General features: G+C 41.0%; 1 protein-coding gene and 1 pseudogene across 4 annotated transcripts in view; one reads left to right on the top strand and one right to left on the bottom strand.

Moving 5' to 3' along the window:
* Window positions 1–21,877, bottom strand: part of SLC4A5 (solute carrier family 4 member 5) — a 136,497-nt gene that overhangs the window by 96,920 nt on the left and 17,700 nt on the right. The gene's annotated exons all lie outside the window — the stretch shown is intronic.
* Window positions 3,202–4,070, top strand: LOC110138808 (bcl-2-like protein 1; annotated as a pseudogene).

The raw sequence follows: 21,877 nt of genomic DNA, 5'->3' as shown, positions 1-21,877 counted from the left end.
CTGTGGTGTTGGAGAAGACTCTTGAGAGTCCCTTGGACTGCAAGGAGATCCAACCATCCATCCTAAAGGAAATCAGTCCTGGGTGTTCATTGGAAGGACTGATGCTGAAGCTGAAACTCCAGTACTTTGGCCACCTCAGGCAAAGAGTTGACTCATTGGAAAAGACTCTGATGCTGGGAGGGATTGGGGGCAGGAGGAAAAGAGGACAACAGAGGATGAGATGGCTGGATGGCATCACCAACTCGATGGACATGAGTTTGAGTAAACTCTGGGAGTTGGTGATGGACAGGGAGGCCTGGCATGCTGCGATTCATGGGGTCGCAAAGAGTTGGACATGACTGAGCAACTGAACTGAGCTGAACTGAATGAAGTGTATGCTGATTTTTTAGCTAGATTGAAAGTTGCTATTTCCCATATTGTTATTGGAGAAAAAGCCAAAAGGCAGCTAGAAAAACTGCTTGCTTATGAGAATGCAAATCAAGAATGTCAAAGAGCTATCGCTCCAATCTGTGAGACTGGGACTATTATTGACTATCTGAAGGCTTGTCGCAATTTAAGATTGGAAACTAAAAAAATGCAAATGCTAGCTGAAACAATGGCTGCTGCCTTTAAAAAGGGGAAAGAAAGATGTTTTACATATGGAGATATGACACATTTAAAAAAAATGATTGTCCTAAAAAACACACAGAAAAAATTAAAACTGTGAAAAAACCTCCGGGAATTTGCCCTCGTTGCTGTAAGGGGATACATTGGGCCAGGGAATGTCAGTCTAAATATGATGTTGAAGGAAAGCTTATTTCAAAAAACTCCAAGCTGGGGACTCCCCAGGTCCCCATCAACAAAAACCAGGGACAAACTCCATCTTTTCTCTCAAACCTTCAACATCCATTAGTGCTCCCATCAATATGCCAGCCTTAAATGATTTTCTCCTTTTTCCTCAAGTAGTCCCTTCTAAAATACCCACCAGACTTTTTGGACCCCAACCCCAACAAAACTTTGGTCTTTTACTTGGCCGATCTAGTCTGACTTCTAAAGAAATTACTGTTCACCTAGAATGTTTGATTCAGATTATAAGGGATAAATTCAAATTTATAAAGTCATCTCAAATATTATGGCAATAATATTTGATGAGCCTATTTGGACAAAACAATGGCCCCTTACAAAAGAGAAACGAAAGACTGCTAAGAAACTAATCGATACACAATTAAAACATATTGAGAAATCTTGTTCCCCTTAAAATTCTCCCATTTTTGTAAAACAAAATCTAACAAATGGCGTCTCTTAACAGACCTTCAAAAAGTTAATGCATCTATAAAACCTATGGATACATTACAACCAAAAATTCCATCACCTTCCACTATTCCTCAAAACTGGCTTATTATTATTATAGATATACAGGATTGCTTTTTTACTATACCTTTATACCCTCTAGACTGAGAAAGATTTGCCTTCTCTCTTTCTTTTCCTAATCATATCAGGCCTCATAAGCGATATCAATGGACTGTATTGCCTCAAGGAATGATGAATTCTCCCACCATGTGTCAATATTATGTAGCCAAAGCCCTTGAACCTGTGAGAAAACAATTTCCTGACTTTCTTATTATTCATTATATAGATGATATATTGTTTTCAGCCCCATCTATTTTAGAGACTCAACAGATATTTGACATAACTCAACAATGCTTAAAACAATCTAGATTAATTATTGCTCCTAAAAAAATCCAAACCTCTACACCTTACCATTACTTAAGATCTGTTGTTAATAGACAACATATTACTCCCCAACTACTGGATTAGACCCTCTTTGGACATTACAAATTATCAACTGACTAATTTATTTAATACTTTGAAAGAAGATCCTGATTTAAATAGCCTTTATTAATTTTCACAAGAGACACAAAAAGAACTCTGTTTAATAGAAAATAATTTACAAAAACAATTTCTTACTCATATTAGGCTTAAATTGCCTTTAGAGTTGTTTATACTCCCCTCTCTCCATTCTCCCACAAAACTTCTTGCCCAACAAGAACACCGATAAAATAGATATATACCCATTTTAGAGAGACAAAGTCACTTACGCCCTATCTTGATTTGATCATTCTAATAATTATTTAATAAGAAAAATAAAACTAAGATTTTAATTGGCTCTGATCCTCACCAAATTTTTTTTGCCTGTTGATGAAGCTCAATTTAAAAATACATTACAAACTTCTACCAATTTCCAAATAGCCTTCTTAGACTATTTTAGAGAAATTTCATTTCCATTACCCCTCTAATAAATTTTGGAGTTTCTCCAAAAATACTGAATTTATTATCTCTCACATTGTTACATCACAACCTATACCTCAAGCTGATGTTTTCTATATAGGGACTAAAAACACTAAAGCCTCATTTTGGCTTCTTAAAAAATATAAAGTCTTTTATACTAAATTTAATTCTGCTCAACAAGCAAATTGTATGCTCTTATTCAGGTTATTCGCCTACATCTTTACCTTATTAATATAATTTCTGACTCCTCATATTCAGTTTTTGTATTAAAAAATATAGAAACTTCTACCATAAATTCTAATCAATCTATTAGTCAACAACTTTTTCTTGAATTACAATCTATTATTACATACCACACTTGCCCCATTTCACACACTGAAACTACAAATAAAAAGATTAAAAAAGGAGGAATACATAGGAACAATTCTGTCTTCCCTATCCAGAGCAGACTTTACTAGATTCCAGTGCAAGATATTCTTTAGTCCTTTAACTGTTGTTAATACAGTTTTATTTATTTTAAATTTTTAAAAAACTTACCACAAGGAATTATCTTGACATAAGCAGAAAAACGTTTCTAGGAATTGAAAGACACTTCTCTTCCTCTGCCCATTTGGTATCAAGACCGGCTAACTAAACAATGGAAATCTGGGAAATTCATCTTACAGTAAAAAGGGCATGCTTGTATCTCTCCAGATAAATCCAACAAAAATCAGGTGGCTCCCTCTTTGGAAGATCCGCCCCAGCAGAGCCTCCGGCGTTCAGAATAAAAAAGAAACAAAATTCCCTGGAAGAAAAAATTCCAATACAAACCATGGTGACTCTAAAAATCTCTAAGAAACACCGCGCTCAACGTCATTGACCTTATGACCTCCTTACCTAGGGATAAACAAAACCCTTACTAATCAAGCTAAAAATCTGGTTTTTCAACAGGGAATGCCTCAGAATCCGGAAAATATTTTTGTTGGTATGCTTGCTTTGCTTGCTTTTGCTTCCCTCGCTCAAGCTGAATTAATCAATCATACTTATTGGACCTATATACCTAACCCCACTTTTTACTACAGGTATTTTAGACAATAGACTGGTGGAACCCATCCTTATTATAAAAGTGTCTCAGAGCAACCAGGAACTAGTGGTTGACTTTCTCTCTTACAAGCTTTCCAAGAAAGGATACAGCTGGAGTCAGTTTAGTGATATGGAAGAGAACAGAGCTGAGACCCCAGAAGGGCCAGAATCAGATATAGAAACCCCCAATGCCATCAATGGCAACCCATCCTGGCACCTGGCAGACAGCCCTGTGGTGGATGGAGCCACTGGCCACAGCAGAAGCTTGGATGCCCAGAAACTGATCCCCATGACAACAGTAGAGCAAGCCCTGAGAGGGGCAAGCAATGAGTTTGAACTGATACCAACAGGCACTCAGCAACCTGACGTCCCAGCTCCACATCACCCCAGGGACAACACATCAGAGCTCCGAACAGGGAAGAAATGGACTCTTCCGGGATGGGGGAAACTGGGGTGGCATTGTGGCCTTTTTCTCCTTCGATGGGGCACTATGCATGAAAAGCATAGACAAGGAGATGCAAGTATTGGTGAGTCAGATCACAACTTGGATGGCCACTTACCTAAATAACCACCTAGAGCCACGGATCCAGGAGAATGGCAACTGGGACACTTTTGTGGAACTCTATGAAAACAATACAGCAACCAAGAGCCACAAGGGCCAAGAGCGCTTCATCCACTGGTCCCTGATGGACATGACTGTGGCTGGTATGGTTCTGCTGGGCTTGCTCTTCAACTCATAATAACTATTTCTTTCATTATAGTCATTCATATTTTATACAAGCTTATGTTCCTCTTCCTTTTGTTAGCTATAGAGAACTTACAATTTAATAAGACTCTACATTTTGTGACTTGTATAGATTACAAATCATATACTTGTCTTAATTCCTCTGTTTCTTTGAAATATGAATCCCTAGAAAGAGGGTCCCATGGCAGGACTTGCCTCCCAACTACTCACTAAATTACTCCAGCGATCTAAATGATTCATTGGATGGTTAATTCTTGGCATTTTGAGATTAATAGCCATTTACACTACTGCCGCTGTCACAGGCATCGCTTTACAAACCTCAATTAAAACACAAAACTTTATTCAAAATTGGATCAAAGATGCTCATACTATGTGGGCCACTCAGGCTCAGATAGATGAGGAAATTCAAGATGAAATATAGGAACTAAAAACAGCCATCAAATGGGTCAAAGATCAATTAATAGATTTACAAAAACAAGTAATATTAAAATGTGATTGGAATTCTACTCAATTTTGTATCACCACTGTTCAGTTCAACTGTACTGCCTACAACTAGGAACAAATTAAATCTCATTTGCAAGACATACATGATAATGCTTCCCTAAATGCACAATTACTACAAAAAGACATCTTTGAAACCTTCTGTAAAAGTCTGCCCTCTTCCAATAATTTGAAAACTTTAGCTGAACAGCTAGTTGATCAATTATCTGGGCTAGACCCTCGAAGATGGTTCCAAAGTATTACTCATAGTATTGGGTCTGGTGCTGTAACATTGGTAATTGTCCTGGTAATTATATTTGTTGTATACTGATGCCTTTCAACAAGAATTGTTCAAACTAAACAAACTCAATTGGTCAGGGCCTTTTTAACAAAAATAATAAAAAAGAAGGAATTGTCAGGGAACATTTAATTTTAAGGAATCCTATATGTTGTTTTCTGTTTCTCAAGGGCCTTCTGTTCCTTACCAGTTCCTGGAAAACAGGAATGAGCAGAGCTGCACACAGTTCTCAGGACTGAGGTCATGAGGTGGAACACATACATGGATTCCTTTCAGTAACCTTTTTACTTTTCTGTAAAACTACTTAATCATGTTCCTATTTCCAATAGATGGATTGTCTTCTGGCCCTGTGACTATTGCTATTCCCTTAGTTCCTGTTGTTAAGCATCTGGCTTTGGTGTTTTTTACTCAACTTAATTTTTCTGCCTAAAGTTTCCTTGTATAACAATATATAAGCACACGCTACCATGAATAAAGTACCCTTGTTCCACTAGAGACTTGGGTCCCCCGTGTCCTTCTTTTCTTTGCCTTCTTTTCATTGACTCCTGTTCCCAGGTTCTGGTCTGTCAAGAAGACCATAACAGATACTGAAAGATGAACTCCCCAGGTCGGCAGGTGCCCCATATGCTACTGGGGAAGAGCAGAGAAATAACTCCAACAGGAATGAAGAGGCTGACTCAAAGCAAAAACAGTGCCTAGTTGTGGATGTGACTGGTGATGGAAGTAAAGTCCAATGCTGTAAACAATAATACTGCATAGGAACCTGGAATATTAGGTTCATAAATCAAGGTAAACTGGAAATGGTCAAACAGGAGATGGCAAGAGTGAATGAACATCAACATCTTAGAAATCAGTGAACTAAAATGGACTGGAATGGGCTAATTTCATTCAGATGACCATTATATCTACTACTGTGGGCAAGAATCACTTAGAAGAAATGGAGTAGCCCTCATAGTCAACAAAAGAGTCCAAAATGCAGTACTTGAATGCAATCTCAAAAACAACAGAATGATCTCTTTTCTTTTCCAAGGCAAACCATTCAATATCACAATAATCCAAGTCTATGCCCCAACGACTAATGCCGAAGAAGCTGAGCCAGACTGAGCCCAACAGTTCTGTAATGACCTAAAAGACCTTCTAGAGCTAATACCAAAAAGAGATGTCCTTTTCATTATAGGGGACTAGAATGCAAAAGTAGGAAGTCAAGAGATACCTGGAGTAACTGGCAAGTTTGGCCTTGCAGTACAAAATGAAGCAGGGCAAAGGCTAACAGAGTTTTGCCAAGAGAATGCACTGGTCATAGCAAACACCCTCTTCCAACAACACAAGAGACAACTTGACACATGGACATCACCAGATGTTCAATTAAATTGATTATATTCTTGGCAGTCAAAGAAGGAGAAGCTCTATACAGTCAGCAAAAACAAGACTGGGAGTTGACAGTGGCTCAGATCATGAACACCTTATTGCCAAATTCGGAATTAAATTGAAGAAAGTAGGGAAAACCACTAGGCCATCCAGGTATAACCTAAATCAAATCCCTTACCATTTTACAGTGGAAGTGACAAATAGCTTCAAGGGATTAGATCTGATAGACAGAGTGCCTGAAGAACTATGGATGGAGGTTAGTGACTTTGTACAGGAGGTGGTGGTCAAAACCATCCCCAAGAAAAAGAAATATAAAAGGCAACTCCCTAAGTTGTAAAACTATAACTACCTAAGTCAGTTAGTTCTGAACTGGCCTTCTCTGTTGTGTTGAGCTGATAAATTCCCTTTATTTTTTCTCATGTTTGAGCTGGCTTTCAGACACAGTCAACAGTTCCTGAATAATACAAATGAAATAAGAATTTTCCAACATATTTTTAAAAATATGGTTTTTCACCTTTCAAGGTCTATGGATTTTCAGATTAGAAACCAAGCAAAAATGAAATCAAAAGGACAGTACAGATGAAAATAGAAGTGAAAACTCTCTGGAGCCACAGAAGTGTGGAGCTATAATGTAGCTTAGATTCAGGTAGATGACTACCTTCGAGCTCTGCACTAGCTGAGACCATTCCCTTCTCACCTCCTCTGTGCTGGGTCCTGCTTCCTCACAGTTTTAGAGAAGCTCCCTTCCAGGAGAATACAGAAGTAAAAGAACCCAGGCTGCCCCAGATCATCTTTAAAGAAAGCCATCCTTTTAAAACAACTCAAGCAGAGTGTTAACCATATGGAAAATGTTTAGATTAACTAGTGCTCTGATTGGCAGCTACATGGCTAATCATAATAGTTCCCAATCATGACCTAAACTTTGAAACAGAAGTTCTATCTCCACCATTTCATATAACACATATTAATTGATTGCTAAATATTTTTGTTTTCATAATCTCATTTAACCCTGACTAAAATTCAGTGAGGTACATAATTTTGATCCCCACATTATAGATTGGAAATGGAAATTCAGAAAATTAAGTAAATTTTCCTGAGTCACAGAGCCAGGCATGGTGGAGCCAAGAATCAAATTGGATTCTCTGATTCTGGGACCCAAGAAAGGAAGAAAGAGGGAGGAAAAGATGGAGGTGGGGAGGGAAGAAGACCAAGTAAAGAAACAAGAGAGAGAGAGGGTCTGGAAGAAGCCTTCCACTTCTGAATTCCAGACCCTTTCTTAGGTCCCAACCATAATACTTCCCCATGGCCTTACACTAACCCCCCTTTCTCTTCAATGCTGGGAAAGATTGAAGGCAAAAAGAGAAGGGGACAGCAGAGGCTGAGATGGTTAGATAGTATCACTGACTCAACGAAAGTGAATTTGAGCAATTCTGGGACATAGTGAAGGACCAGGAGCCCGCCGTGCTGTAGGTCTCAAAGAATCAACAATAGAGACTGAAGAACAACAAACTTCAGCTGATTTTAGTTACTTGCATCCAAATAGTATTAACCAGTACAACAATCCACCTCAATACGTTGCTGAAGGAATGGTGTGAGAACACAGCAGTCCCAGCACGTAGCTAGTGAAAGAACTTGTAACAGCAGTTTTTCCTATACCAGCCCCTCCACTGCGCAACTAGCTCACCATTATCTTCTCATCCATCTTTAGACCACGGATTGTCTTGGGAGTGAGCATGGCTTTACAGTGAGGGATCAGACCAAATTCTCTTCTGTCCCAGGTCACTTAAAGGCCCCAGTCCACTTTACTGCTCCTGCCACTAGTGTGCAATCACAACTGGGAAGCCTGAGAATAAAAACCCTACTGATCAAATCAATGCCTTAAGCCTGTAAGGCTAAGGACCAGAGTTCCATGCCAGTGAACATCAGGGTCCCTGCCCAACCGCTTTCATGTCCACTGGGGCAAGGAGATGGTGATACAGCCAGTCTTAGGGGCCAACAGTGTGTTTCGACCAACAAAACCCTGGTGATTGAATCACCTGCCATTTAAACACTCCCCTCACCCCACCCCCAATCTCCCACCTCCCAACCTCCAATCCCACCCCCATTCCCTTCCACAAGGATGCATCAATTCAGTCCAACAAATCTACTTTGTTTCAGATATTTGCATTAGACACTGCAAACAAACAGAACTAGTTCATTAGGGAAGAAGGGCAAAATGTGATAATAAATCCTTGAAGTTAGACATTCATGTTTCCAGAAGAAAAAAACCAGCTAACTATAAAAAAGGGTTATGCCACATTCATCAAAAGTCAACCTTTAAAAAAAAAAGATCAGTCTTTCAGGAGCTTTTCCTCCTACCCCATATTTTAAGCCATTTGACCTTATATCCAAGAACATGGGACTTGCCCAACATGGGATCCAGTGAACCCCTCTGATAGTCTGAGGTATTTAAGAAAAGGACCTCTCCAAGGGCTCATCAGGATTTCTTTTCTGAACTGAATTGACAAGAATGACATGGGGTCGTACTGGACTTTAAAAAAAAAAAGCTAAGCTAGAAGCCAGAGAAAGGCCATCTTCACAATCGATAGGTTATCAATTGCCTCTGGGCTCAGCAGACCCCAACTGTGCATGTCCCAGGAGAGGAAAGAAAAGCAAGGAACAAAATATCCATAAGCAAACTTCCAGTTACCTAACCAGGTTTATCCAAAACCTAACAACAGAAATGTCTCATATAAGTAGACCAGCGATTATTCAGTTTCTATCCCAAGATGTTACGTTAAAAGATGCAATCTATTTTCCCATAGTTTTCTGGGGAAGAGGTAAGTCTCAGAGCTTTTGCTTACTTCATATATATTTCTCAGTCTTGTAACTTTGGCAAAGACAATAGAAAGTTATTTTCCTGGAAGAAAAAGTCTCAGTTTCACCACATGAGAACAAAAAAGAACTCACCAGTGTGTAAGAAAGAATGAGTCTCCTGTCATTTCTGTTCATTTGGTGTGAGGTTTTGTGCCCCAAACCAATGAACTCAAGGCACCAAGATGACATGCACTATGATTTTTTTAAGGAAAAGCAAATATTCAGTGCTCATTTGGAGGATTTACTCAGCTTTCATTTTTTTCTTCTCAGTATGTGCAAAGCTAAATCTTAAATACTCTGTGGTCATACTATAAGCATGTTTCCCTTTATCTGCATAGCTTTGTCTACTATCTAAACCTCCACGCTGCAAACTTACCTTCAAGCTCTTAGCACTGGAAACCACAATCCAAATTTCAGGGAGGCTAGAGTTACTTGTTATGTTGCTGTCGGGTGGCGAGAAGGACGCTCTGTGATTTCCAGGCTGAACAGTATTTGGGGCATTGGAGATTGACTTGTAGGGCTCAGTGGCGGCCAGCCATGTGACCAGGGTGGGGGAAGGGACACTCCTGCAGGCTTCTGATGCCTGGTTGGCTGACAGACCAGGGTAGTGCAGGATCTGAACAGAGTGCCCAGGATCATAGACAGACATCTTCACTCTAAGTTTCTTCTTAGATTTTAACTTGGTGGTCTTACATGGCAGTGTTGTTTCAGCCTGGAATTTTAAATGCTGGTTTATCTCTCTGCATAATTTCTATCCTTTTGTGTTCCGTCTTAGAGGTAGAGGTCTAAAGGACCTCAGAGACGACCCATTTCTGCCCCACAGTCTCCCACTTTATAGGCAGGTAGTAGCACATCCAGGATCCTACAGAGGCCTGTGTCTGGAGTGCATACTGCAGTGAGCAAAACTGGCTGGCACCAGTATTACAGCTCTCTTGAATATATTCAACTGTTGGGCCATTAGAGCTTTGAGGACTGCTGAGATGCAATAAAATGGATCTTATCACACTGCAGGCACCTAAATCTGCAGCTATTAGATTAGGGATTAAAAATTACAGCAATCTGTACTTGTGGTCAATGCATTTTTGTATAGACATGTGTACTTATGTTTATGTATCTCTACCACAATCTTCATAAAATATTCCAAGGTGGGGCTTCTCTGGCAGTCCAGTGGTTAGAATCTGCCTGCCAGTGCAGGGGACACACGTTCCATCTCTGGTCTGGGAACCTTCCACATGCTGTGGGGGCAACTAAGCCTAAGTACCACAACTACTGAGCTTGAGCTCTAATGCTGTGACCTGGAACTACTGAGTCCATGTGCCAACTACTGAATCCCACACATGGTAGAGCCTGTGCTTAGCAACAAGAGAAGCCACCGCAAGGAGAAGCCCAAGCACCACAACTAGAGAGTAGTCTCTGCTTGCCACAGCTAGAGAAAACCCACGCAAAATTACTTTCTGCCGTGAGGGTGGTGTCATCTGCATAGCTGACTTCCTGTGATTACAAGTATGAAATGGCAAAGTGTTGACATTAGGAATCTGGAGAACCTTATTCTGTCCCCAGAGCTGTGTTACCTTGAGATAACCCTTCACCTCTCTGGTTTCAGTCTTTTTGAAGAAGAATTAGTACTTAATAAATGGTAGCTTGTAATGGGGAACTCGTCTCTCCCCATCCAATTATTTTATTCTTCCCTACAAAGTAGGAACATCTGTCTTTTCTGTATCTTTGAGAAAAGTACTCTCCACTCACCTCTCTACCTCTTTACTCACTTGACTGTGTAGATCACAACAAACTGTGGAAAATTCTTAATGAGATGGGAATAACAGACCACCTTATCTACCTCCTGAGAAACCTGTTTGCAGGTTAAGAAGCAACAGCTAGAACCAGAAGTGGAACAACAGACTTGTTCAAAATTGAGAAAGTAGTATATCAAGGCTGTATATTGTTACCCTGCTTATTTAACTTATATGCAGAGTACATTATGTGAAATGCCAGGCTGGATGAATCACAGGCTGGAATCAAGACTGCTGGGAGAAATATCAATAACCTCAGATATGCAGATGACACCACCCTTATGGAAGAAAGTGAAGAAGAACTAAAGAGCCTCTTGATGAAAGTGAAAGAAGAGAGTGAAAAACCTGGCTTAAAACTCAACATTCAGAAAACTAAGATCATGGCATCTGGTCCCATCACGTCATGGCAAATAGATGGGGAAACAGTGGAAACAGTGGCTGACTTTATTTTTGGGTGCTCCAAAATCACTGCAGACAGTGAATGCAGCCACAAAATTAAAAGACACTTGCTCCTTGGAAGAAAAGCTTTGACAAACTTAGATAGCATATTAAAAAGCAGAGACATTACTTTGCCAACAAAGGTCCATCTAGTCAAGGCTATGGTTTTTCCAGTGGTCATGTATGGATGGGAGAGTTGGACTATAAAGAGAGCTGAGTGCCAAAGAATTGATGCTTATGAACTGTGGTGTTGGAGAAGACTCTTGAGAGTCCCTTGGACTGCAAGGAGATCCAACCATCCATCCTAAAGGAAATTGCCGGGAGCCGGCACACAAGATCCCACCTATGACAAGGTCATGAGGGAGAAAACCTGACAGGCAAGGTGAATCAGGTTTTCAGGGGTTTCAAAAAGGCCAGCTCACGAGATCCCACCCATGACAAGGTCATGAGGAGAAAGCCTGACAGGCAAGGCAGATCAGGTTTTCAGGGATTTTGAAAAGCTGCCCCCGGCGCTCACCTTAAAGATGATATCTGTCTTTCTGATGCCTGCCTCAATAGAATACTCCCCGATTTCTGTGACGCAGGCAGAAGGCCTTCCCCGATCTCTTCACAAATAAGAATCAATTTAGAACTTTAATCAATAAGTTTCCCAGGTGGTGGTATTTTATGAGATTATCCAGGGTGAAAGGAGTGTTTTAATTTAAACTCCTTTGCTGGTAGTTTGTTAGCCAAATGCATTTATGCCCTTGGTACTAATATGCATGATTTCTTACAATATCCTAATCATAAAATAGCATAAAGAGCCTGATTATATAAAAGCCCTAATAGACATAGAGCATTTTTGAGGGGTGAAGGAGTCCTATTAGAAAACATAAGAAAAATTATTCTAAAGGTGGTTATTGGGTTGACGTTTGCTTGCTGTGTTTTGCTTGCTGTGTTTTTGCTTTTAAAGTGCTAAGGTTGTGGTATAGAAACCATTGTTAATATAGTTAAAGATCTAGAGAAATAAGAACTTAGCCCTAGTGTGGTAACAATGAAATGGTTGTTAATTGTCAGCCAGGGGTGCTAGGCAGAAGCTGCCTCACCAAAGTCGCAGAGTCAGTGTGGGGTAAACTTCTTAGATAAATGCAACTGACAACTTGGGCAGAAGGATTCATTTTTGTGTTAACAAGGTTTTCTACTCTGTACTGTTGCCCTATGAGACTGCTACCTTTCAGTTAAGGTCACCATAGGAACAGAAAATAGGTTTACATTCACCTGACTTGCATAAAATGTTAATAGGCCCCAAGGCCAGAAGATAATGTACAAGACCCTCATAAACAAAGAAGTATGCAGAAAACACCCTGGTTTCATGAAGAACAAGCTGATGTAATGTTAAACTATCTTCCCCTTAGAAATGTACTAATTTAGGGTATAAAAGCCATGGTAAAAAATAAAGCATTGCCAGACTCTGCCAGGCCCTGCAAACACCCCCGTCTGGTCATTCTCTCTCTCTCTCTCCTCTCTCTCTCTCTCTCTCCCTCGCAGACTTGGCCCCATCAAGGCTGGTCTCACGTGTTTTCTCTCTCTCTCTCACCGACGTCGTTCATCCTGAGGGTATCCCCTGGATCCTGCCGAGGCTGGACCCCAGCAAGTGGCTCCTCGAACAGGGAACCCGAAGGTAATCCCCCCCCATTGTTCAGTCTTTGGGATGGCTAGGACCCCACTAGGGCGCCGCGGGCCCCCCTGCATAAGATAGGTAAGGTAAGAAATGTGGGTATGTTTCAGGTTCTTTCTTTCTTCTCTAAAATTAAGCCTCTTCCTTTTTTCTCTTTTTTTCTTCTTCTGATTAGTAACAAAAATGGGTAACAGTGAGCCAAAGAAAGACAGCTTTTTATTGGGATCATAATGCAACTCCTTAACCGCAGAGGAATTAAAGTTAAAAAGACCGGTGTTCAGTCCTTTTTCACGTTTGTCCAAGAGCAATGTCCTTGTTTTCCAGAAGAGAGCAGTTCTCCTGGGTTCCCTTCCCCTCCTGCCCTCCACCTGGGTGCCCTTTCCAATGAGATCTCTTGCTTTGTCAGCACATGTGTCTCCTCGGACAGTTCATTTATAAGAGCCCAGTTACAGGCCCTGGAAGGGGTCCCCCTTCCTGCAATTGGTGGGGACTCTTCTTCGCTGAGACTGACATCCTGACCACTCGGGGTACTCAGAGGCCAGCTTGCCTGCCAATGGACCAGACCCAGCGGCCGCAGCTGGGACCCTTTTGTCCCTGGTCTCCTCCTGACGCAGACAACTGGCCAGAGTGCCCCGACCGGTAAGGAACAAGAGACTTTATTGACTTCTCTCCCCCGCCCTCCCTCTGTCTCCTTAGCCCTTCCTATCCTTCCCGTTTTTCTAATCCCCCGGTCCTGGACGCAGGAATTTGGTCGAAGGGCCTCAGCTTGAGCTGAGGATTGGAGACTGATCATCTCCTCTTGGCAGAGAACTCGAATTCCGGTAGGGCCGAGTTCCAGAACTCCCTTCTCCGGAAGCCCAGGGAAAAGTCCCGTAACGCCTGGGTATCTGCAGGCGGCAGGAGACGTCTGTAAGGCCACCCTTTTGCCCCCCTTTCCCGCCTCCTCCTCCTCCTCCTTTTCCTTTCCTCCTCTTAAAACCTTTGAAGACATCTAAAGTTCTGTGTCTCTATAGAAGGTTTTCTGAGAGACTGTATTCTTGTATTTAAGGGAGTGTCTGATGAGGACTGCCAGGTTTATATATGTGTGTTTTAACTCTGTGTTCTGTGCTGTGATTTTTGATGGCCATTTTGCTTTTTGTTAGAACTTGATTTTCTTTCCTTGTGCCTTGAGACCAGGGCTCTCAGGAACACTTATCTAGACCATCTCTAAATCCTGAGACTGAGGGAAAAAGGGAAAAAGGCTTTAAAATTTTTATTTATTTCAACTTTTTTATAAACTAGTAAATTTTATATTGTAATATCTAATTCATGACCAAACTTAAAAAAAGAAGCTAGATCTTGCACTGTGTCTGTCTAAATATGTCTTGGTATGTCTTTGTCTCTGGGTGATATTTTTTAGGTTAATTGGTAAATGAGCTCTATTTAATTGGCTTAGAAAAAGGTAAGCGCTTACAAATCAAATAATTCTAAATTAAACATTAAATTCCAGGTTAAGGTAAACTGGAAAATATTCAGTATTAAATACCTGATATTAATGTTTGTTTGTTGACCTATCTAATATAGACATGTCTTAGAGTAATTAACATCAAGTAAATATTTTCATTATGCCTAGGTTTATTATAAGTTAAATATTGTTATATTGTAATATCTGTTACAAGTTTGTCAACAAGGAAAGTACCTCAAGTAAAGAAACTTCAAAAAAAATGTTAATCAGATAGGAGTTTTTAGATAAACTATTAAAAATCATCATACTTTAGAAATGTCTCTCTAAAACAGTCCCTTTAGATTTTTGGTAACCTGAATTTCTAGGGTTGTGCTAAATTAAGTGACTGATTTATTGAATAGCTAGATCATTAAAAAAAATAATAATAAGATTCTGAAACATTCACTACTAAACACTGATTTCCCTTTACAGAAAAATTAAAGAGATTTGGGACTACAAATGAATAATGTTTGATGCCATCCTGAGATGTTCGCTAGAATTTTTTTAGAAATTATCACTGGTATTTATGTTCACCAATCTATAGAATGCTAATATAAAGGTAAATTCTTGGTTGCTTAAGGAAAGTAAGATGTGTGTCTTCAGTAAAGAAGGTATGAAAAATGAAGTTACATTTTATCAAAAAAAAAAAAAAAAAGGGGGGAAGTAAGTCTGACTTACAGGATGGGAGAACAAAGTAATGGGTACAGAAAGTGTTAAAAAGGTTTGATGGAAAGTGCAAATATATTATTTCACAGTGATCTATATGATTCTACCTGACAGAGTACTATAAACCCTTTTGATATTTATTGACAAAACTGCCTAAATAGCTTGACTTCTAGCTGACTTTGGGATGCTTCAGAGGGCCCCTGAGACATCCCAAAGAGCTATTAAACTACCTGAGTTTATTTGACATGTTAAATTGCATGGGAATTATTGTTGGAGGAATGATAAATCTTCCAAGGTTATATTGTATAATTGATGTTACTTATATAGATATCCTAGAAATTATGTGAAATTCATGAAAATCTGATATGTCCTGGTAAAATGTTGTCAGTTATAATTTTAGTTATCATGTTAAAGTGTTACGAGTCACAGCAATGACCAGGCTACTTTGTCAATTACAATTTAATTAGACTTTAAACATGCCTTGTATGGTTTCACTCTCATGCCTTTAAAAAAATACTGCTAGTTCTTCAAGATTTATAAAAAAGACTTTTCTAAGATTAACTGAAAATTTTTGTTTGTCTGCTATCTGGTAAATTGGTAACAGACTGAAATTTAGTCTACTCTCTATGTTAAGAGAACAAAGTTGTCTTAGAATGAATCTTTCAATAACAGATTATGAATTTCTTTGCCTTTAAGTGATTTATATTTGTTTTTAAAATCTTTTGTTACTTTAGTAAAGTAAATACATGTAAAAGCTCATTCTGCTTCTACCAAAAATAACCCCTCACTGTTAGACTTGTGCTATCCTAATGTCTTAAAACTGACAATGCCCCTGCTTACACTTCTAAATCGTTTCAAGACTTTTGTACAAGGTTTCATATAAAACATAGCACAGGTATCCCTTATAACCCACAGGGACAAGCCATCGTAGAAAGAGAACATCAGACCCTAAAAACTCAAATTTTAAAACTACAGAAATGTGAATTTAAGTATAGTTCCCCTCACCAGATTCTACAACACGCTCTTTTTGTGATAAACAATCTAAACACTGATTTATTTGGGGTTACTGCAATGCTCCAACATTGGAGTCCAGAGCAGCAAAGTACAAAACCTCTGGTTAAATGGAAAAACCTTCTTTCAGGACAATGGAGGGGTCCTGACCCACTACTAACCAGCGGCCGAGGGTGTGCTTCTATTTTCCCCCAGGGTGCTGAGTAGTCAGTTTGGATCCCGGACAGACTGATTCACCATGTTGCAGTCCCCCAGACATCCGGTTCCCCCATTGCTTCGACCCCAAAAGAAGAAGGACACTCCTCTGCCCCTGACTCCGCCGCCCACCTAGAAGGTCCAGCAGACTCTGAAACAACCGGCAGTGGAGATCCCGGAAGAACAAATGGAAACCACCAAGACATCCTGCGCAGGCAACTCAACAAGCCTCCATACCCACATGGGGGCAAATTAAGTCACTTTGCCATCTAGCACAGGGAATAGCTTCTCTACAGGGATCCTCAGCCTCTCCTGAAAGGGTTTTTATTGCTATGCTTGCTTTACTGTCTTGCCAGGCAAGTGCTACATCTTCTACATCAGAAAAATACTGGGCGTATTTCCCTGATTCCCCGACCTTCCAAGTAGTTACTTGGAACAGCGGCTCTATGCGGGTCAACACAGACCAGCCTTATCTCTTGGGTGAATCCTATACTTCCTATGATAAAGATCACTACCCCATCAATTTTAACTATACTTTTAGGGGATTAACGGATGACCTCCCCCTTTGCTTTAACCTCCCCCATAGTCATACAAGTGATCTTATCACTCCCTCTAAGGAGGGGTGTGTTGGAGCCTCCAAGAAAGCAATTCTGACAGATTATCCAGCATCAAAATTTTCAGACAAAACGGGAGATCAGCTGGTTTGGATATTACAGGCCCATATGCCCGGTGTCCTTGACCCCTATAAATCCTTGTTCCTTAATGCTCCACCAAAATATCCAAATTGTATTGATGTTGCTCCGTCAGATGTCATATAGAAAACTATAGACAACCATCTTGGATATCTGTTATGGAAATCTTGTACTTATAATTCAAAAATAGATTATAGAATACCGGGAGGCGGAAATTATTCAGTACAAGACTGGAGCAATCCAAATCCAAGTCAGAATCTAGGATCTGTTTCTGACCATGTCAGTAGGTTTAGCAATTGGAAAGGTGATTCCCTCCCTTGGCCATTGGTGCCCAGCAGATGGCATTATAATCAATTTGTTCCCCCCATGTTGTCCTATACTACTAAGGGCAAAACCTTTTGGCAACCAGAAATTTGGAGAGCCCTTGCTGCCACCTCCATTGTTACTTTAACTCGGCCAGAAAACGATTCCACCTATTCTGTGCTGGCTTGTTTACCCTCCCCTTACGTTTTTTTGTTTACTAATGATTCAAAAAGGCTTCATATACAAATGAATTATTCAGGTGGACCAAATATAGTCTACTGTGAACAATGCATGCTTTCATCCTGTGGTGGTGCAATGTCCACCTTACCTTACGGTGCCAGTCACAGTGAATGCCTATTGGTATGACAATTACAGTTTAGCCATTCTGCAACAACTACAAGATTTAATGCGTTCCCAATGGTTTGTAGGACTACTTATTCTAGGGATTTCAGCTTTGATAACAGCAATCACCTCTGTCACTCTGGCGGCGACATCCTTGACTCAACAAGTACATACTGCTCAATATGTCAATGATATGTCAAAAAATGTTTCTTTAGCTCTAGCTATGCAAGAGATTATAGATAGGAAATTAGAAGTAAAAATAGATGCCCTAGAAGAAGCAGTCATGCATATTGGAACTGAGTTGCAGGCTTTAAGGGTAAAGTTAGCATTATCCTGTCATTCTGACTATCGGTGGATCTGTGTAACGCCCCTGAAAGTAAATGATACAGATTACAATTGGGAAAAGATTAAAAATCATATTTCAGGTGTATGGAATAGCTCCAGCATTAGTTTAGATCTTGGAAAGCTTCACGGTCAGATAAAAACCTTAGAACATTACCGCCTGGACTTTACTGCTGCAGGAGCTGCTAATGATTTTTTTCATACCTTTTTTAACTTTATTACTGGAAAAAATATCCTATCAACTATCTTCAGTTATGCTGCTGTAGCAGCGCTAGTTTTACTTCCTTCCTTGCATTGTCAGAACTCTCCGGCAGAGCACTCAAAAGCTCGTGACTGAGATCCATCTGGCTGTCTTAAAAAGTAAAAAAGGGGGAGATGCCGGGAGCCGGCACACGAGATCCCACACATGACAAGGTCATGAGGGAGAAAACCTGACAGGCAAGGCGGATCAGGTTTTCAGGGGTTGCAAAAAGGCCAGCTCACGAGATCCCACCCATGACAAGGTCATGAGGAGAAAGCCTGACAGGCAAGGCAGATCAGGTTTTCAGGGAGTTTGAAAAGCTGCCCCTGGCGCTCACCTTAAAGATGATACCTGTCTTTCTGATGCCTGCCTCAATAGAATACTCCCCGATTTCTGTGACGTAGGCAGAAGGCCTTCCCCGATCTCTTCACAAATAAGAATCAATTTAGAACTTTAATCAATAAGTTTCCCAGGTGGTGGTATTTTATGAGATTATCCAGGGTGAAAGGAGTGTTTTAATTTAAACTCCTTTGCTGGTAGTTTGTTAGCCAAATGCATTTATGCCCTTGGTACTAATATGCATGATTGCTTACAATATCCTAATCATAAAATAACATAAAGAACCTGATTATATAAAAGCCCTAATAGACATAGAGCATTTTTGAGGGGTGAAGGAGTCCTATTAGAAAACATAAGAAAAATTATTCTAAAGGTGGTTATTGGGTTGACGTTTGCTTGCTGTGTTTTGCTTGCTGTGTTTTTGCTTTTAAAGTGCTAAGGTTGTGTTATAGAAACCATTGCTAATATAGTTAAAGATCTAGAGAAATAAGAACTTAGCCCTAGTGTGGTAACAATGAAATGGTTGTTAATTGTCAGCCAGAAGTGCTAGGCAGAAGCTGCCTCACCAAAGTCGCAGAGTCAGTGTGGGGTAAACTTCTTAGATAAACACAACTGACAACTTCTGCAGAAGGATTATTAACAAGGTTATACTTCTACTCTGTACTGTTGCCCTATGAGACTGCTACCTTTCAGTTAAGGTCACCATAGAAACAGAAAATAGGTTTACATTCACCTGACTTGCATAAAATGTTAATAGGCCCCAAGGCCAGAAGATAACGTACAAGACCCTCATAAACAAAGAAGTATGCAGAAAACACCCTGGTTTCATGAAGAACAAGCTGATGTAATGTTAAACTATCTTCCCCTTAGAAATGTACTAATTTAGGGTATAAAAGCCTGGTAAAAAATAAAGCATTGCCAGACTCTGCCAGACCCTGCAAACACCCCCGTCTGGTCATTCTCTCTCTCTCTCTCTCTCTCTCTCTCTCTCCCTCGCAGACTTGGCCCTATCAAGGCTGGTCTCACGTGTCTTCTCTCTCTCTCTCTCTCACCGACGCCATTCATCCTGAGGGTATCCCCTGGATCCTGCCGAGGCTGGACCCCAGCAGGAAATTAACCCTAATATTCACTGGAAGGACTGATGCTGAAGCTGAAGCTCCAATACTTTTGCCGCCTGATGTGAAGAGCTGACTCATTGGAAAAGACCTTGATGCTGGGAAAGATTGAGGGCAAGAGAAGAAGGGGACAACAGGAGATAAGATGTTTAGATGGCAGCACTGACTCAATGGACATGAATTTGAGCAAACTCTGGGAAATAGTGAAGGACAGGGAAGTCTGGAGTGCTGCAATCCATGGGTTCACAAAGAGTCGGACATTGTTGATCAACTGAAAAACAACAACAACTTAGTGAATGAGGAATGGCTCATGAACTTGATGAATTTGGGGAATAAAATGGGCATGTGCCATGGCTCAGATCCTTCTGAGACCTGCCTGCACCAGAGAAGGCCTGAGTTTCCCTCCTCTCCTCCTCTCTTTGCAGTAAGTTTCCCAGGACAGGCTCTTGTCCTGCAGCTACAGTCTTCCAGTGGTGCAAAGATAAGTTTGATTCTTGGGGCACGAGTTAGGAAGCCTGATTGTGGTTGTTCATTCTAAACCAAATTCTCCAATCAACCTTATCTGTTATGAAGTTGTTTTAATCTCCAGAGGTTTGACTCCTGTATCTTATTTCTCATTTGATTCCAAGCATAGAGAGAAAGACTGGGAACAACTATCACTTTCAAATTCTAATGCTGCTGAATTAATAAGAAAGCTTGCAAGGAGTTGATTGGACTAAATAATCTCTAAGTTTCCTTCAAGCTCTAACATCCTGTGTTCCTATGAGTCTGTATCTCTAGAGAAAAACAAAATGTTAACAACTTCCTAATCTCTGACTCTCCTCCTTCCTGCTTCTCAACACAATGAAGACCTCAAGTCTTCACACATTTTCCTCTTTGTCTCCACCAGTTGATCACGACCTCATTTATTCCCTGCTCCCTGGACCCCACGATGAATCCCTTAGACACCCTTAACCTCTGGCTCCTGCCCTGCCGATCTCTTGTTCTAGATCAGCCCACACATTAGCCTTCTCCTCCAGCACTAAGCTCCTTTTCATCCTAGGGGAAATCCTCTCTTCTGGGGAAGAAAATAAAAGCAGTACCCAGAGTGGTGGGTTGGGGTGGGGGCAGGAAGAAAGTAATAATGGGAAGAGAGGGGGAGACTCCGTGATGGCCCGCGATGCCTCTGGCCAATTCCATCCCTGTCCTCCCCATGATTGAGTTCTGTGAGCCAAAAATTGCTAAGAGAAGGTGTGGCCAACCCTTTGCTCTCCTCTCCCTTCCATCTGGCCTCGCTCCATGTTACTTCCAAAGACACTGATTCACCCAGCTGGCTTTAAGCTCTGAGATAAATGCCTGGACTTGTGGTCCTTCCTCACCAGCAGAGTGGTAACTGCAGAGATCCATGCATCAGCTTAGAGGGGAGGGAAAAGTTGGACCCAGCGGTTCTCAGTCAGAGTTATCCAACACCCCCCCTCTCCCCAGAGAGGGGCACATTTGGCAATGTCTGAAAACGTTTTTCCTTCTCACACTGGGAGGAGTGTACTTCTGGGCTCTAGTGGGGAGAGGCCAGGGATGCACAAGACACCCTTACACACACACAACAAAGAATTAACTGGCCCCAATTGGCAATGGTGCTGATGTCAAGAGAGCTCAGCCCCCTCTGGTCTGGGCTGTAGGTGGTCTGTGAAAGTGTTAGTCGCTCAATCATATCTGACTCTTTACAACTCCAAGGGCTGTAGACTGCCAGGCTCCTCTATGAAGAGGATCCCTCCTCTGGGCAAGAATACTGGGGTGGGTAGCCATTCCCTTCTCCAGGGGATCTTCCAGACCCAGGGATTAAACCCCAGTCTCTTGCATTGCAGGCAGATTCTTTACCATCTTAGACACCAGGAAAGACTGGTGGTCTGTAACCCAGGCCAAAAGACCATTCCACATGGACCCACCCTAGTCTGGGCTCTTCAAGGGAGAAGGACAAAGATTCTTAGTAACTTGCAACTTCTGACTTCTGTGCTTCCATTTCCTTTAGAGATCTGGCAGAGGGGAGTGGCTACTCACAGGGACAGATTCCTTTCCATCTCCTGGCCAGATACCATCTGAACACAACCTGGGTTCAACATATGGCAGGGTTTAAACAGGTTGACACAGGGTCCTGGCCTGGGGGGCAAAGTATGAGATGAGAACAAGCCTCCTACCCTGGAGAGGCC

This window comes from Odocoileus virginianus, chromosome 2 (genome assembly GCF_023699985.2).
Source record: "Odocoileus virginianus isolate 20LAN1187 ecotype Illinois chromosome 2, Ovbor_1.2, whole genome shotgun sequence".
Classification (NCBI taxonomy): Eukaryota; Metazoa; Chordata; class Mammalia; order Artiodactyla; family Cervidae; genus Odocoileus; species Odocoileus virginianus.
The sequence above is the reverse complement of the archived record's forward strand: the minus strand, read 5'-3'. Positions and strand labels throughout refer to the sequence as shown.